At 44.4% G+C, this 17,361-nt stretch overlaps 12 non-coding genes across 12 annotated transcripts; all 12 read left to right on the top strand.

The window, feature by feature from the left end:
- Nucleotides 1–918: 918 nt before the first annotated feature.
- Nucleotides 919–1,101, top strand: LOC141214086 (U2 spliceosomal RNA). Its single transcript, XR_012283414.1, has one exon. It is a non-coding gene; the product is annotated as a U2 spliceosomal RNA (small nuclear RNA).
- A 1,115-nt stretch (nt 1,102–2,216) lies between these two features.
- LOC141213790 (U2 spliceosomal RNA) lies at nt 2,217–2,407 on the top strand. The gene has a single exon (XR_012283127.1). It is a non-coding gene; the product is annotated as a U2 spliceosomal RNA (small nuclear RNA).
- A 1,115-nt stretch (nt 2,408–3,522) lies between these two features.
- Nucleotides 3,523–3,713, top strand: LOC141213799 (U2 spliceosomal RNA). Its single transcript, XR_012283136.1, has one exon. It is a non-coding gene; the product is annotated as a U2 spliceosomal RNA (small nuclear RNA).
- Nucleotides 3,714–4,828: 1,115 nt separating this feature from the next.
- On the top strand, nt 4,829–5,019 carry LOC141213789 (U2 spliceosomal RNA). The gene has a single exon (XR_012283126.1). It is a non-coding gene; the product is annotated as a U2 spliceosomal RNA (small nuclear RNA).
- Nucleotides 5,020–6,134: 1,115 nt separating this feature from the next.
- LOC141213788 (U2 spliceosomal RNA) lies at nt 6,135–6,325 on the top strand. The gene has a single exon (XR_012283125.1). It is a non-coding gene; the product is annotated as a U2 spliceosomal RNA (small nuclear RNA).
- Nucleotides 6,326–7,440: 1,115 nt separating this feature from the next.
- Nucleotides 7,441–7,631, top strand: LOC141213787 (U2 spliceosomal RNA). The gene has a single exon (XR_012283124.1). It is a non-coding gene; the product is annotated as a U2 spliceosomal RNA (small nuclear RNA).
- A 1,115-nt stretch (nt 7,632–8,746) lies between these two features.
- Nucleotides 8,747–8,937, top strand: LOC141213777 (U2 spliceosomal RNA). Its single transcript, XR_012283113.1, has one exon. It is a non-coding gene; the product is annotated as a U2 spliceosomal RNA (small nuclear RNA).
- A 1,115-nt stretch (nt 8,938–10,052) lies between these two features.
- Nucleotides 10,053–10,243, top strand: LOC141213786 (U2 spliceosomal RNA). Its single transcript, XR_012283122.1, has one exon. It is a non-coding gene; the product is annotated as a U2 spliceosomal RNA (small nuclear RNA).
- Nucleotides 10,244–11,355: 1,112 nt separating this feature from the next.
- LOC141213765 (U2 spliceosomal RNA) lies at nt 11,356–11,546 on the top strand. The gene has a single exon (XR_012283102.1). It is a non-coding gene; the product is annotated as a U2 spliceosomal RNA (small nuclear RNA).
- A 1,115-nt stretch (nt 11,547–12,661) lies between these two features.
- On the top strand, nt 12,662–12,852 carry LOC141213785 (U2 spliceosomal RNA). Its single transcript, XR_012283121.1, has one exon. It is a non-coding gene; the product is annotated as a U2 spliceosomal RNA (small nuclear RNA).
- Nucleotides 12,853–13,967: 1,115 nt separating this feature from the next.
- LOC141214170 (U2 spliceosomal RNA) lies at nt 13,968–14,158 on the top strand. The gene has a single exon (XR_012283453.1). It is a non-coding gene; the product is annotated as a U2 spliceosomal RNA (small nuclear RNA).
- Nucleotides 14,159–15,273: 1,115 nt separating this feature from the next.
- Nucleotides 15,274–15,464, top strand: LOC141213784 (U2 spliceosomal RNA). Its single transcript, XR_012283120.1, has one exon. It is a non-coding gene; the product is annotated as a U2 spliceosomal RNA (small nuclear RNA).
- Nucleotides 15,465–17,361: the final 1,897 nt, after the last annotated feature.

Here is a 17,361-nt window from a genome sequence, read left to right as displayed (position 1 = left end):
GTGGAAAGGATGTCCCGGATTTGAGCATGTTTTTGTATATAAATTTCTTCTGTTTCTGTTTTAAGCTTCTTAATTCTAACAGTGTTTTTAGTCTGTTTTTAAAATATACTTGTGGTTATGTTTTTAAGAGATGGCTACGGCCATCCTTATCTTCGCCTGTTTTATTATGTCCCCCAAAGCATCTTATCATCTTAGAGAAAGTATGTAGAAATTATAAATTAAGAGACTTGGATACTGATATTCTTCAAGACCGAAGGAAATTGATAACTCATCTGAGAAGGGAAGAAAGAGTATCTGAAGTAATCAACTTTTCCTGGAGCAGATCCAAGCGAGTCTGGAGGAATGTGTTTGGAAAGTTTCTCGCAAATATTCATAAAGACCTTGCCTGGATGTCCGTCCACCAGTGCCTCCCAACTAGAGACTTTCAGCACAGGAGAGGCCTGGCGGCGCGGGCAAAATGTCCTAGAGACTCGTGTGGAAGTGATGAGACGGTTTTACATCTGTTTTGGAACTGTTTTTATGCGCAAGAACTTTGGCGGAGACTGGGGGTGCTTTTGAAATGGGTTTGTGGTCTGAAAGACTTTTGTCACGAATATGTTTTATACGGACTTTTTAATTGCCCAACTTTACATCAAACCAAAATATGCTGGTGTATAATAAATTGTGCAAAAAGTGCTATGTGGAAAGTGAGGAATATTTTGTTGTTCAAACGTGACTGTATTTCCATCAATGATTGTATTAGAATGGTTTTTAGCGAAATGTATATTTATTATTTGAAAGATGTCAAAGATGTGGGTAAACACGAAGCGAATAGAAGATGGTGTTTTTACATGTGGAATACTATTTTGTACTAATAATATCTGTGGAAAGAGCTCTATTAACGCTGTAAATAAGAATAATGTGTTTTTGTACTTTTTTATATCTGAATAAATTTATGTTGAAACCTTATCTGTTCTTATCAGTTTAATATCTGATACGTCCCCTATCTGGGGACCATATATTAAATGGATTTTTAGAACAGGGAGATGGAAAAAGAGCTTGCTCTGTCCACTCCACGCATTGACCTGGTATTGCAGTATCTCCAGGACCGGTGCACCCCTTCTTTAATGCAGTTTCTAAAATCAGAAAGAATTGAATTCAATGTTTTTTGTTCATTTTGCTTGTTTGTCGGATTTTGGGATGGACTCTTTGGCTTTGCTTTTCTTCTCCTCATTGGATTTTTCATGTTCAAAGTTGCAGAAGCCAGATTACAAGCTCATTTTGGTTCAACTTCAGCAACTGTGCATTGCATTGCCATGTAATGTGATGCAATGCTATCTTTCTAGCTCTCCCTTTTTACTTCCTTTTGGATAAACAGACATATTAGGCAAGCATTTTGGAGCTTTCACCTAAATAACTACAGGTGGTGAGATAAGCTGCACAATATAATTGACCTTTCAGTATATTGTTGCACACACACCATCTATTTAGCAAATGCCCTTGTTATCAACAGCAGCCTTTTAAACTCACCTGAGCTAACAGGTATGTGCGCTGGTTACTCTGCTGCGCTTAAAATTTCTTTTTTGGTTTGCTACAATGCCTTTTCTGAAACGTTGTCTCCTTCTGCTGGAACACTGACTTCTTTCATTTAATGCCTGCAGACTATAAAAGAGAACCCAACCCAAAAAGTTTGGTTGATTAGTCTGTGGCATTCTGTTAAACTGTTGCTTATGGCGGTCTCTGTGAGCTTCTCAGCGACATTCAGCCAGCCAGGTATCCTGCCTGCAGTAGATGGAATGTGGCAATGGAACGCTGGCTGCGCGTGTCATAATAGGCTCTGAGCCTTTATATACCTGTGCACAGCAGCAGCCACCTTCAGTCTGCTGCTGGACAGCCAGCAGCAGCAGCAGCAGGAGAGGTATGTAATCAGGAGCCCTCCTGCTAAGGGTAGACAGCTGCTCGTTCCACCCCACCCCCCGCCTTAATTGGTTCTCCTCCCTTCCAACGGTGTTGAGGCGGGTGGGAACAGCAGGGGGTGAAGGTGCTGTGTTTAAAGAGGTGGAGTTATGCAGATCTAAAACGCGTGGATTGCAGCAGCAGCAAGCCGAAAAGTGCAGGCATGTAAGGGATCTAGAGGTTGACAACATGTCTTCTTAACGGGAGTCCAGGAGCTCATCTCCACAAATGGACTTTTCAGGATCCTTGGGTGGCTCCGTAGTTTGAAACCAATTCTGGTTATCGCTTCTCGGCCTTTTGGCTAAGATCAAGTGTAGTATCTGTTCTTATCAGTTTAATATCTGATACGTCCCCTATCTGGGGACCATATATTAAATGGATTTTTAGAACAGGGAGATGGAAAAAGAGCTTGCTCTGTCCACTCCACGCATTGACCTGGTATTGCAGTATCTCCAGGACCGGTGCACCCCTTCTTTAATGCAGTTTCTAAAATCAGAAAGAATTGAATTCAATGTTTTTTGTTCATTTTGCTTGTTTGTCGGATTTTGGGATGGACTCTTTGGCTTTGCTTTTCTTCTCCTCATTGGATTTTTCATGTTCAAAGTTGCAGAAGCCAGATTACAAGCTCATTTTGGTTCAACTTCAGCAACTGTGCATTGCATTGCCATGTAATGTGATGCAATGCTATCTTTCTAGCTCTCCCTTTTTACTTCCTTTTGGATAAACAGACATATTAGGCAAGCATTTTGGAGCTTTCACCTAAATAACTACAGGTGGTGAGATAAGCTGCACAATATAATTGACCTTTCAGTATATTGTTGCACACACACCATCTATTTAGCAAATGCCCTTGTTATCAACAGCAGCCTTTTAAACTCACCTGAGCTAACAGGTATGTGCGCTGGTTACTCTGCTGCGCTTAAAATTTCTTTTTTGGTTTGCTACAATGCCTTTTCTGAAACGTTGTCTCCTTCTGCTGGAACACTGACTTCTTTCATTTAATGCCTGCAGACTATAAAAGAGAACCCAACCCAAAAAGTTTGGTTGATTAGTCTGTGGCATTCTGTTAAACTGTTGCTTATGGCGGTCTCTGTGAGCTTCTCAGCGACATTCAGCCAGCCAGGTATCCTGCCTGCAGTAGATGGAATGTGGCAATGGAACACTGGCTGCGCGTGTCATAATAGGCTCTGAGCCTTTATATACCTGTGCACAGCAGCAGCCACCTTCAGTCTGCTGCTGGACAGCCAGCAGCAGCAGCAGCAGGAGAGGTATGTAATCAGGAGCCCTCCTGCTAAGGGTAGACAGCTGCTCGTTCCACCCAACCCCCCGCCTTAATTGGTTCTCCTCCCTTCCAACGGTGTTGAGGCGGGTGGGAACAGCAGGGGGTGAAGGTGCTGTGTTTAAAGAGGTGGAGTTATGCAGATCTAAAACGCGTGGATTGCAGCAGCAGCAATCCGAAAAGTGCAGGCATGTAAGGGATCTAGAGGTTGACAACATGTCTTCTTAACGGGAGTCCAGGAGCTCATCTCCACAAATGGACTTTTCAGGATCCTTGGGTGGCTCCGTAGTTTGAAACCAATTCTGGTTATCGCTTCTCGGCCTTTTGGCTAAGATCAAGTGTAGTATCTGTTCTTATCAGTTTAATATCTGATATGTCCCCTATCTGGGGACCATATATTAAATGGATTTTTAGAACAGGGAGATGGAAAAAGAGCTTGCTCTGTCCACTCCACGCATTGACCTGGTATTGCAGTATCTCCAGGACCGGTGCACCCCTTCTTTAATGCAGTTTCTAAAATCAGAAAGAATTGAATTCAATGTTTTTTGTTCATTTTGCTTGTTTGTCGGATTTTGGGATGGACTCTTTGGCTTTGCTTTTCTTCTCCTCATTGGATTTTTCATGTTCAAAGTTGCAGAAGCCAGATTACAAGCTCATTTTGGTTCAACTTCAGCAACTGTGCATTGCATTGCCATGTAATGTGATGCAATGCTATCTTTCTAGCTCTCCCTTTTTACTTCCTTTTGGATAAACAGACATATTAGGCAAGCATTTTGGAGCTTTCACCTAAATAACTACAGGTGGTGAGATAAGCTGCACAATATAATTGACCTTTCAGTATATTGTTGCACACACACCATCTATTTAGCAAATGCCCTTGTTATCAACAGCAGCCTTTTAAACTCACCTGAGCTAACAGGTATGTGCGCTGGTTACTCTGCTGCGCTTAAAATTTCTTTTTTGGTTTGCTACAATGCCTTTTCTGAAACGTTGTCTCCTTCTGCTGGAACACTGACTTCTTTCATTTAATGCCTGCAGACTATAAAAGAGAACCCAACCCAAAAAGTTTGGTTGATTAGTCTGTGGCATTCTGTTAAACTGTTGCTTATGGCGGTCTCTGTGAGCTTCTCAGCGACATTCAGCCAGCCAGGTATCCTGCCTGCAGTAGATGGAATGTGGCAATGGAACGCTGGCTGCGCGTGTCATAATAGGCTCTGAGCCTTTATATACCTGTGCACAGCAGCAGCCACCTTCAGTCTGCTGCTGGACAGCCAGCAGCAGCAGCAGCAGGAGAGGTATGTAATCAGGAGCCCTCCTGCTAAGGGTAGACAGCTGCTCGTTCCAACCCACCCCCCGCCTTAATTGGTTCTCCTCCCTTCCAACGGTGTTGAGGCGGGTGGGAACAGCAGGGGGTGAAGGTGCTGTGTTTAAAGAGGTGGAGTTATGCAGATCTAAAACGCGTGGATTGCAGCAGCAGCAAGCCGAAAAGTGCAGGCATGTAAGGGATCTAGAGGTTGACAACATGTCTTCTTAACGGGAGTCCAGGAGCTCATCTCCACAAATGGACTTTTCAGGATCCTTGGGTGGCTCCGTAGTTTGAAACCAATTCTGGTTATCGCTTCTCGGCCTTTTGGCTAAGATCAAGTGTAGTATCTGTTCTTATCAGTTTAATATCTGATACGTCCCCTATCTGGGGACCATATATTAAATGGATTTTTAGAACAGGGAGATGGAAAAAGAGCTTGCTCTGTCCACTCCACGCATTGACCTGGTATTGCAGTATCTCCAGGACCGGTGCACCCCTTCTTTAATGCAGTTTCTAAAATCAGAAAGAATTGAATTCAATGTTTTTTGTTCATTTTGCTTGTTTGTCGGATTTTGGGATGGACTCTTTGGCTTTGCTTTTCTTCTCCTCATTGGATTTTTCATGTTCAAAGTTGCAGAAGCCAGATTACAAGCTCATTTTGGTTCAACTTCAGCAACTGTGCATTGCATTGCCATGTAATGTGATGCAATGCTATCTTTCTAGCTCTCCCTTTTTACTTCCTTTTGGATAAACAGACATATTAGGCAAGCATTTTGGAGCTTTCACCTAAATAACTACAGGTGGTGAGATAAGCTGCACAATATAATTGACCTTTCAGTATATTGTTGCACACACACCATCTATTTAGCAAATGCCCTTGTTATCAACAGCAGCCTTTTAAACTCACCTGAGCTAACAGGTATGTGCGCTGGTTACTCTGCTGCGCTTAAAATTTCTTTTTTGGTTTGCTACAATGCCTTTTCTGAAACGTTGTCTCCTTCTGCTGGAACACTGACTTCTTTCATTTAATGCCTGCAGACTATAAAAGAGAACCCAACCCAAAAAGTTTGGTTGATTAGTCTGTGGCATTCTGTTAAACTGTTGCTTATGGCGGTCTCTGTGAGCTTCTCAGCGACATTCAGCCAGCCAGGTATCCTGCCTGCAGTAGATGGAATGTGGCAATGGAACACTGGCTGCGCGTGTCATAATAGGCTCTGAGCCTTTATATACCTGTGCACAGCAGCAGCCACCTTCAGTCTGCTGCTGGACAGCCAGCAGCAGCAGCAGCAGGAGAGGTATGTAATCAGGAGCCCTCCTGCTAAGGGTAGACAGCTGCTCGTTCCACCCAACCCCCCGCCTTAATTGGTTCTCCTCCCTTCCAACGGTGTTGAGGCGGGTGGGAACAGCAGGGGGTGAAGGTGCTGTGTTTAAAGAGGTGGAGTTATGCAGATCTAAAACGCGTGGATTGCAGCAGCAGCAATCCGAAAAGTGCAGGCATGTAAGGGATCTAGAGGTTGACAACATGTCTTCTTAACGGGAGTCCAGGAGCTCATCTCCACAAATGGACTTTTCAGGATCCTTGGGTGGCTCCGTAGTTTGAAACCAATTCTGGTTATCGCTTCTCGGCCTTTTGGCTAAGATCAAGTGTAGTATCTGTTCTTATCAGTTTAATATCTGATATGTCCCCTATCTGGGGACCATATATTAAATGGATTTTTAGAACAGGGAGATGGAAAAAGAGCTTGCTCTGTCCACTCCACGCATTGACCTGGTATTGCAGTATCTCCAGGACCGGTGCACCCCTTCTTTAATGCAGTTTCTAAAATCAGAAAGAATTGAATTCAATGTTTTTTGTTCATTTTGCTTGTTTGTCGGATTTTGGGATGGACTCTTTGGCTTTGCTTTTCTTCTCCTCATTGGATTTTTCATGTTCAAAGTTGCAGAAGCCAGATTACAAGCTCATTTTGGTTCAACTTCAGCAACTGTGCATTGCATTGCCATGTAATGTGATGCAATGCTATCTTTCTAGCTCTCCCTTTTTACTTCCTTTTGGATAAACAGACATATTAGGCAAGCATTTTGGAGCTTTCACCTAAATAACTACAGGTGGTGAGATAAGCTGCACAATATAATTGACCTTTCAGTATATTGTTGCACACACACCATCTATTTAGCAAATGCCCTTGTTATCAACAGCAGCCTTTTAAACTCACCTGAGCTAACAGGTATGTGCGCTGGTTACTCTGCTGCGCTTAAAATTTCTTTTTTGGTTTGCTACAATGCCTTTTCTGAAACGTTGTCTCCTTCTGCTGGAACACTGACTTCTTTCATTTAATGCCTGCAGACTATAAAAGAGAACCCAACCCAAAAAGTTTGGTTGATTAGTCTGTGGCATTCTGTTAAACTGTTGCTTATGGCGGTCTCTGTGAGCTTCTCAGCGACATTCAGCCAGCCAGGTATCCTGCCTGCAGTAGATGGAATGTGGCAATGGAACGCTGGCTGCGCGTGTCATAATAGGCTCTGAGCCTTTATATACCTGTGCACAGCAGCAGCCACCTTCAGTCTGCTGCTGGACAGCCAGCAGCAGCAGCAGCAGGAGAGGTATGTAATCAGGAGCCCTCCTGCTAAGGGTAGACAGCTGCTCGTTCCACCCCACCCCCCGCCTTAATTGGTTCTCCTCCCTTCCAACGGTGTTGAGGCGGGTGGGAACAGCAGGGGGTGAAGGTGCTGTGTTTAAAGAGGTGGAGTTATGCAGATCTAAAACGCGTGGATTGCAGCAGCAGCAAGCCGAAAAGTGCAGGCATGTAAGGGATCTAGAGGTTGACAACATGTCTTCTTAACGGGAGTCCAGGAGCTCATCTCCACAAATGGACTTTTCAGGATCCTTGGGTGGCTCCGTAGTTTGAAACCAATTCTGGTTATCGCTTCTCGGCCTTTTGGCTAAGATCAAGTGTAGTATCTGTTCTTATCAGTTTAATATCTGATACGTCCCCTATCTGGGGACCATATATTAAATGGATTTTTAGAACAGGGAGATGGAAAAAGAGCTTGCTCTGTCCACTCCACGCATTGACCTGGTATTGCAGTATCTCCAGGACCGGTGCACCCCTTCTTTAATGCAGTTTCTAAAATCAGAAAGAATTGAATTCAATGTTTTTTGTTCATTTTGCTTGTTTGTCGGATTTTGGGATGGACTCTTTGGCTTTGCTTTTCTTCTCCTCATTGGATTTTTCATGTTCAAAGTTGCAGAAGCCAGATTACAAGCTCATTTTGGTTCAACTTCAGCAACTGTGCATTGCATTGCCATGTAATGTGATGCAATGCTATCTTTCTAGCTCTCCCTTTTTACTTCCTTTTGGATAAACAGACATATTAGGCAAGCATTTTGGAGCTTTCACCTAAATAACTACAGGTGGTGAGATAAGCTGCACAATATAATTGACCTTTCAGTATATTGTTGCACACACACCATCTATTTAGCAAATGCCCTTGTTATCAACAGCAGCCTTTTAAACTCACCTGAGCTAACAGGTATGTGCGCTGGTTACTCTGCTGCGCTTAAAATTTCTTTTTTGGTTTGCTACAATGCCTTTTCTGAAACGTTGTCTCCTTCTGCTGGAACACTGACTTCTTTCATTTAATGCCTGCAGACTATAAAAGAGAACCCAACCCAAAAAGTTTGGTTGATTAGTCTGTGGCATTCTGTTAAACTGTTGCTTATGGCGGTCTCTGTGAGCTTCTCAGCGACATTCAGCCAGCCAGGTATCCTGCCTGCAGTAGATGGAATGTGGCAATGGAACACTGGCTGCGCGTGTCATAATAGGCTCTGAGCCTTTATATACCTGTGCACAGCAGCAGCCACCTTCAGTCTGCTGCTGGACAGCCAGCAGCAGCAGCAGCAGGAGAGGTATGTAATCAGGAGCCCTCCTGCTAAGGGTAGACAGCTGCTCGTTCCACCCAACCCCCCGCCTTAATTGGTTCTCCTCCCTTCCAACGGTGTTGAGGCGGGTGGGAACAGCAGGGGGTGAAGGTGCTGTGTTTAAAGAGGTGGAGTTATGCAGATCTAAAACGCGTGGATTGCAGCAGCAGCAATCCGAAAAGTGCAGGCATGTAAGGGATCTAGAGGTTGACAACATGTCTTCTTAACGGGAGTCCAGGAGCTCATCTCCACAAATGGACTTTTCAGGATCCTTGGGTGGCTCCGTAGTTTGAAACCAATTCTGGTTATCGCTTCTCGGCCTTTTGGCTAAGATCAAGTGTAGTATCTGTTCTTATCAGTTTAATATCTGATATGTCCCCTATCTGGGGACCATATATTAAATGGATTTTTAGAACAGGGAGATGGAAAAAGAGCTTGCTCTGTCCACTCCACGCATTGACCTGGTATTGCAGTATCTCCAGGACCGGTGCACCCCTTCTTTAATGCAGTTTCTAAAATCAGAAAGAATTGAATTCAATGTTTTTTGTTCATTTTGCTTGTTTGTCGGATTTTGGGATGGACTCTTTGGCTTTGCTTTTCTTCTCCTCATTGGATTTTTCATGTTCAAAGTTGCAGAAGCCAGATTACAAGCTCATTTTGGTTCAACTTCAGCAACTGTGCATTGCATTGCCATGTAATGTGATGCAATGCTATCTTTCTAGCTCTCCCTTTTTACTTCCTTTTGGATAAACAGACATATTAGGCAAGCATTTTGGAGCTTTCACCTAAATAACTACAGGTGGTGAGATAAGCTGCACAATATAATTGACCTTTCAGTATATTGTTGCACACACACCATCTATTTAGCAAATGCCCTTGTTATCAACAGCAGCCTTTTAAACTCACCTGAGCTAACAGGTATGTGCGCTGGTTACTCTGCTGCGCTTAAAATTTCTTTTTTGGTTTGCTACAATGCCTTTTCTGAAACGTTGTCTCCTTCTGCTGGAACACTGACTTCTTTCATTTAATGCCTGCAGACTATAAAAGAGAACCCAACCCAAAAAGTTTGGTTGATTAGTCTGTGGCATTCTGTTAAACTGTTGCTTATGGCGGTCTCTGTGAGCTTCTCAGCGACATTCAGCCAGCCAGGTATCCTGCCTGCAGTAGATGGAATGTGGCAATGGAACGCTGGCTGCGCGTGTCATAATAGGCTCTGAGCCTTTATATACCTGTGCACAGCAGCAGCCACCTTCAGTCTGCTGCTGGACAGCCAGCAGCAGCAGCAGCAGGAGAGGTATGTAATCAGGAGCCCTCCTGCTAAGGGTAGACAGCTGCTCGTTCCACCCCACCCCCCGCCTTAATTGGTTCTCCTCCCTTCCAACGGTGTTGAGGCGGGTGGGAACAGCAGGGGGTGAAGGTGCTGTGTTTAAAGAGGTGGAGTTATGCAGATCTAAAACGCGTGGATTGCAGCAGCAGCAAGCCGAAAAGTGCAGGCATGTAAGGGATCTAGAGGTTGACAACATGTCTTCTTAACGGGAGTCCAGGAGCTCATCTCCACAAATGGACTTTTCAGGATCCTTGGGTGGCTCCGTAGTTTGAAACCAATTCTGGTTATCGCTTCTCGGCCTTTTGGCTAAGATCAAGTGTAGTATCTGTTCTTATCAGTTTAATATCTGATACGTCCCCTATCTGGGGACCATATATTAAATGGATTTTTAGAACAGGGAGATGGAAAAAGAGCTTGCTCTGTCCACTCCACGCATTGACCTGGTATTGCAGTATCTCCAGGACCGGTGCACCCCTTCTTTAATGCAGTTTCTAAAATCAGAAAGAATTGAATTCAATGTTTTTTGTTCATTTTGCTTGTTTGTCGGATTTTGGGATGGACTCTTTGGCTTTGCTTTTCTTCTCCTCATTGGATTTTTCATGTTCAAAGTTGCAGAAGCCAGATTACAAGCTCATTTTGGTTCAACTTCAGCAACTGTGCATTGCATTGCCATGTAATGTGATGCAATGCTATCTTTCTAGCTCTCCCTTTTTACTTCCTTTTGGATAAACAGACATATTAGGCAAGCATTTTGGAGCTTTCACCTAAATAACTACAGGTGGTGAGATAAGCTGCACAATATAATTGACCTTTCAGTATATTGTTGCACACACACCATCTATTTAGCAAATGCCCTTGTTATCAACAGCAGCCTTTTAAACTCACCTGAGCTAACAGGTATGTGCGCTGGTTACTCTGCTGCGCTTAAAATTTCTTTTTTGGTTTGCTACAATGCCTTTTCTGAAACGTTGTCTCCTTCTGCTGGAACACTGACTTCTTTCATTTAATGCCTGCAGACTATAAAAGAGAACCCAACCCAAAAAGTTTGGTTGATTAGTCTGTGGCATTCTGTTAAACTGTTGCTTATGGCGGTCTCTGTGAGCTTCTCAGCGACATTCAGCCAGCCAGGTATCCTGCCTGCAGTAGATGGAATGTGGCAATGGAACACTGGCTGCGCGTGTCATAATAGGCTCTGAGCCTTTATATACCTGTGCACAGCAGCAGCCACCTTCAGTCTGCTGCTGGACAGCCAGCAGCAGCAGCAGGAGAGGTATGTAATCAGGAGCCCTCCTGCTAAGGGTAGACAGCTGCTCGTTCCACCCAACCCCCCGCCTTAATTGGTTCTCCTCCCTTCCAACGGTGTTGAGGCGGGTGGGAACAGCAGGGGGTGAAGGTGCTGTGTTTAAAGAGGTGGAGTTATGCAGATCTAAAACGCGTGGATTGCAGCAGCAGCAATCCGAAAAGTGCAGGCATGTAAGGGATCTAGAGGTTGACAACATGTCTTCTTAACGGGAGTCCAGGAGCTCATCTCCACAAATGGACTTTTCAGGATCCTTGGGTGGCTCCGTAGTTTGAAACCAATTCTGGTTATCGCTTCTCGGCCTTTTGGCTAAGATCAAGTGTAGTATCTGTTCTTATCAGTTTAATATCTGATATGTCCCCTATCTGGGGACCATATATTAAATGGATTTTTAGAACAGGGAGATGGAAAAAGAGCTTGCTCTGTCCACTCCACGCATTGACCTGGTATTGCAGTATCTCCAGGACCGGTGCACCCCTTCTTTAATGCAGTTTCTAAAATCAGAAAGAATTGAATTCAATGTTTTTTGTTCATTTTGCTTGTTTGTCGGATTTTGGGATGGACTCTTTGGCTTTGCTTTTCTTCTCCTCATTGGATTTTTCATGTTCAAAGTTGCAGAAGCCAGATTACAAGCTCATTTTGGTTCAACTTCAGCAACTGTGCATTGCATTGCCATGTAATGTGATGCAATGCTATCTTTCTAGCTCTCCCTTTTTACTTCCTTTTGGATAAACAGACATATTAGGCAAGCATTTTGGAGCTTTCACCTAAATAACTACAGGTGGTGAGATAAGCTGCACAATATAATTGACCTTTCAGTATATTGTTGCACACACACCATCTATTTAGCAAATGCCCTTGTTATCAACAGCAGCCTTTTAAACTCACCTGAGCTAACAGGTATGTGCGCTGGTTACTCTGCTGCGCTTAAAATTTCTTTTTTGGTTTGCTACAATGCCTTTTCTGAAACGTTGTCTCCTTCTGCTGGAACACTGACTTCTTTCATTTAATGCCTGCAGACTATAAAAGAGAACCCAACCCAAAAAGTTTGGTTGATTAGTCTGTGGCATTCTGTTAAACTGTTGCTTATGGCGGTCTCTGTGAGCTTCTCAGCGACATTCAGCCAGCCAGGTATCCTGCCTGCAGTAGATGGAATGTGGCAATGGAACGCTGGCTGCGCGTGTCATAATAGGCTCTGAGCCTTTATATACCTGTGCACAGCAGCAGCCACCTTCAGTCTGCTGCTGGACAGCCAGCAGCAGCAGCAGCAGGAGAGGTATGTAATCAGGAGCCCTCCTGCTAAGGGTAGACAGCTGCTCGTTCCACCCCACCCCCCGCCTTAATTGGTTCTCCTCCCTTCCAACGGTGTTGAGGCGGGTGGGAACAGCAGGGGGTGAAGGTGCTGTGTTTAAAGAGGTGGAGTTATGCAGATCTAAAACGCGTGGATTGCAGCAGCAGCAAGCCGAAAAGTGCAGGCATGTAAGGGATCTAGAGGTTGACAACATGTCTTCTTAACGGGAGTCCAGGAGCTCATCTCCACAAATGGACTTTTCAGGATCCTTGGGTGGCTCCGTAGTTTGAAACCAATTCTGGTTATCGCTTCTCGGCCTTTTGGCTAAGATCAAGTGTAGTATCTGTTCTTATCAGTTTAATATCTGATACGTCCCCTATCTGGGGACCATATATTAAATGGATTTTTAGAACAGGGAGATGGAAAAAGAGCTTGCTCTGTCCACTCCACGCATTGACCTGGTATTGCAGTATCTCCAGGACCGGTGCACCCCTTCTTTAATGCAGTTTCTAAAATCAGAAAGAATTGAATTCAATGTTTTTTGTTCATTTTGCTTGTTTGTCGGATTTTGGGATGGACTCTTTGGCTTTGCTTTTCTTCTCCTCATTGGATTTTTCATGTTCAAAGTTGCAGAAGCCAGATTACAAGCTCATTTTGGTTCAACTTCAGCAACTGTGCATTGCATTGCCATGTAATGTGATGCAATGCTATCTTTCTAGCTCTCCCTTTTTACTTCCTTTTGGATAAACAGACATATTAGGCAAGCATTTTGGAGCTTTCACCTAAATAACTACAGGTGGTGAGATAAGCTGCACAATATAATTGACCTTTCAGTATATTGTTGCACACACACCATCTATTTAGCAAATGCCCTTGTTATCAACAGCAGCCTTTTAAACTCACCTGAGCTAACAGGTATGTGCGCTGGTTACTCTGCTGCGCTTAAAATTTCTTTTTTGGTTTGCTACAATGCCTTTTCTGAAACGTTGTCTCCTTCTGCTGGAACACTGACTTCTTTCATTTAATGCCTGCAGACTATAAAAGAGAACCCAACCCAAAAAGTTTGGTTGATTAGTCTGTGGCATTCTGTTAAACTGTTGCTTATGGCGGTCTCTGTGAGCTTCTCAGCGACATTCAGCCAGCCAGGTATCCTGCCTGCAGTAGATGGAATGTGGCAATGGAACACTGGCTGCGCGTGTCATAATAGGCTCTGAGCCTTTATATACCTGTGCACAGCAGCAGCCACCTTCAGTCTGCTGCTGGACAGCCAGCAGCAGCAGCAGCAGGAGAGGTATGTAATCAGGAGCCCTCCTGCTAAGGGTAGACAGCTGCTCGTTCCACCCAACCCCCCGCCTTAATTGGTTCTCCTCCCTTCCAACGGTGTTGAGGCGGGTGGGAACAGAAGGGGGTGAAGGTGCTGTGTTTAAAGAGGTGGAGTTATGCAGATCTAAAACGCGTGGATTGCAGCAGCAGCAATCCGAAAAGTGCAGGCATGTAAGGGATCTAGAGGTTGACAACATGTCTTCTTAACGGGAGTCCAGGAGCTCATCTCCACAAATGGACTTTTCAGGATCCTTGGGTGGCTCCGTAGTTTGAAACCAATTCTGGTTATCGCTTCTCGGCCTTTTGGCTAAGATCAAGTGTAGTATCTGTTCTTATCAGTTTAATATCTGATATGTCCCCTATCTGGGGACCATATATTAAATGGATTTTTAGAACAGGGAGATGGAAAAAGAGCTTGCTCTGTCCACTCCACGCATTGACCTGGTATTGCAGTATCTCCAGGACCGGTGCACCCCTTCTTTAATGCAGTTTCTAAAATCAGAAAGAATTGAATTCAATGTTTTTTGTTCATTTTGCTTGTTTGTCGGATTTTGGGATGGACTCTTTGGCTTTGCTTTTCTTCTCCTCATTGGATTTTTCATGTTCAAAGTTGCAGAAGCCAGATTACAAGCTCATTTTGGTTCAACTTCAGCAACTGTGCATTGCATTGCCATGTAATGTGATGCAATGCTATCTTTCTAGCTCTCCCTTTTTACTTCCTTTTGGATAAACAGACATATTAGGCAAGCATTTTGGAGCTTTCACCTAAATAACTACAGGTGGTGAGATAAGCTGCACAATATAATTGACCTTTCAGTATATTGTTGCACACACACCATCTATTTAGCAAATGCCCTTGTTATCAACAGCAGCCTTTTAAACTCACCTGAGCTAACAGGTATGTGCGCTGGTTACTCTGCTGCGCTTAAAATTTCTTTTTTGGTTTGCTACAATGCCTTTTCTGAAACGTTGTCTCCTTCTGCTGGAACACTGACTTCTTTCATTTAATGCCTGCAGACTATAAAAGAGAACCCAACCCAAAAAGTTTGGTTGATTAGTCTGTGGCATTCTGTTAAACTGTTGCTTATGGCGGTCTCTGTGAGCTTCTCAGCGACATTCAGCCAGCCAGGTATCCTGCCTGCAGTAGATGGAATGTGGCAATGGAACGCTGGCTGCGCGTGTCATAATAGGCTCTGAGCCTTTATATACCTGTGCACAGCAGCAGCCACCTTCAGTCTGCTGCTGGACAGCCAGCAGCAGCAGCAGCAGGAGAGGTATGTAATCAGGAGCCCTCCTGCTAAGGGTAGACAGCTGCTCGTTCCACCCCACCCCCCGCCTTAATTGGTTCTCCTCCCTTCCAACGGTGTTGAGGCGGGTGGGAACAGCAGGGGGTGAAGGTGCTGTGTTTAAAGAGGTGGAGTTATGCAGATCTAAAACGCGTGGATTGCAGCAGCAGCAAGCCGAAAAGTGCAGGCATGTAAGGGATCTAGAGGTTGACAACATGTCTTCTTAACGGGAGTCCAGGAGCTCATCTCCACAAATGGACTTTTCAGGATCCTTGGGTGGCTCCGTAGTTTGAAACCAATTCTGGTTATCGCTTCTCGGCCTTTTGGCTAAGATCAAGTGTAGTATCTGTTCTTATCAGTTTAATATCTGATACGTCCCCTATCTGGGGACCATATATTAAATGGATTTTTAGAACAGGGAGATGGAAAAAGAGCTTGCTCTGTCCACTCCACGCATTGACCTGGTATTGCAGTATCTCCAGGACCGGTGCACCCCTTCTTTAATGCAGTTTCTAAAATCAGAAAGAATTGAATTCAATGTTTTTTGTTCATTTTGCTTGTTTGTCGGATTTTGGGATGGACTCTTTGGCTTTGCTTTTCTTCTCCTCATTGGATTTTTCATGTTCAAAGTTGCAGAAGCCAGATTACAAGCTCATTTTGGTTCAACTTCAGCAACTGTGCATTGCATTGCCATGTAATGTGATGCAATGCTATCTTTCTAGCTCTCCCTTTTTACTTCCTTTTGGATAAACAGACATATTAGGCAAGCATTTTGGAGCTTTCACCTAAATAACTACAGGTGGTGAGATAAGCTGCACAATATAATTGACCTTTCAGTATATTGTTGCACACACACCATCTATTTAGCAAATGCCCTTGTTATCAACAGCAGCCTTTTAAACTCACCTGAGCTAACAGGTATGTGCGCTGGTTACTCTGCTGCGCTTAAAATTTCTTTTTTGGTTTGCTACAATGCCTTTTCTGAAACGTTGTCTCCTTCTGCTGGAACACTGACTTCTTTCATTTAATGCCTGCAGACTATAAAAGAGAACCCAACCCAAAAAGTTTGGTTGATTAGTCTGTGGCATTCTGTTAAACTGTTGCTTATGGCGGTCTCTGTGAGCTTCTCAGCGACATTCAGCCAGCCAGGTATCCTGCCTGCAGTAGATGGAATGTGGCAATGGAACACTGGCTGCGCGTGTCATAATAGGCTCTGAGCCTTTATATACCTGTGCACAGCAGCAGCCACCTTCAGTCTGCTGCTGGACAGCCAGCAGCAGCAGCAGCAGGAGAGGTATGTAATCAGGAGCCCTCCTGCTAAGGGTAGACAGCTGCTCGTTCCACCCAACCCCCCGCCTTAATTGGTTCTCCTCCCTTCCAACGGTGTTGAGGCGGGTGGGAACAGCAGGGGGTGAAGGTGCTGTGTTTAAAGAGGTGGAGTTATGCAGATCTAAAACGCGTGGATTGCAGCAGCAGCAATCCGAAAAGTGCAGGCATGTAAGGGATCTAGAGGTTGACAACATGTCTTCTTAACGGGAGTCCAGGAGCTCATCTCCACAAATGGACTTTTCAGGATCCTTGGGTGGCTCCGTAGTTTGAAACCAATTCTGGTTATCGCTTCTCGGCCTTTTGGCTGAGACCAAGTGCTTCACAGCAGGAGGTTTCAGTTGAAGGGCACTCAGGTACCCCTCTCCTTGGCCTGGCAGGATCGTCCACTTCGGTGGGCTTCACCTGCCTGCTGCTATTAGGGAGAGGGATTAGTCCTAGGGTAACGGGCAGCGATCCCCCAGCCTTCAGGTGCTTTATCTCAAAGCTCTGAAGGCGCAGATTGCAGGCGGTTGCAATTTGCATTTTGTTGCGCCATACCATGGAGGTTGACCCCAACCTCGTGCCTCTATATGCGAGGCTTAAGAACACCATAAGGGTCCGCTTTACGGCTGGTGGTTCCGATATGCGGAATCTGGGATATGTAGTCCAGGACGTGCTTGAGAAACTGCTCCACGTCAGAACCAACGAAATCCTTTCTATCCAGGATTATCCTCGACGTGGAGATTATGATGTAACCTTTACTGGCGAAGGTATTTTCAAAGATGTTTTGTCCAGAGTTAAGTCGGTAGAAAATAGCCCTGGTCTAAAAGGGATTCAGATCATCGAGCACGTCCTGGATGAGGTAAAGATGGTGGTTGTGAAAATCTTCTCACCCTTCATAACAGCACCAGAGGTTATTTCCTTTTTGTCAGTTTATTTTAAAAGTGTGAAATTGATTGGGAAAGTGTTGAATGAGTTTAACATCTGGACCTCAAAATGGAAGTTTTTAGTAAAATGTGAAAGAGACCCTAAATTCCCTGGAGGTGTGAGACTTCCTCCAGCTCGATTTAAAATAGGGCAAACTAAT

Source organism: Phyllobates terribilis, unplaced genomic scaffold (assembly GCF_046119375.1).
Source record: "Phyllobates terribilis strain yellow unplaced genomic scaffold, ASM4611937v1 Scaffold_213__1_contigs__length_3403324, whole genome shotgun sequence".
Classification (NCBI taxonomy): domain Eukaryota; kingdom Metazoa; phylum Chordata; class Amphibia; order Anura; family Dendrobatidae; genus Phyllobates; species Phyllobates terribilis.
Note: the sequence above shows the minus strand (reverse complement) of the source record. Positions and strands in the feature narration are given on the sequence as shown.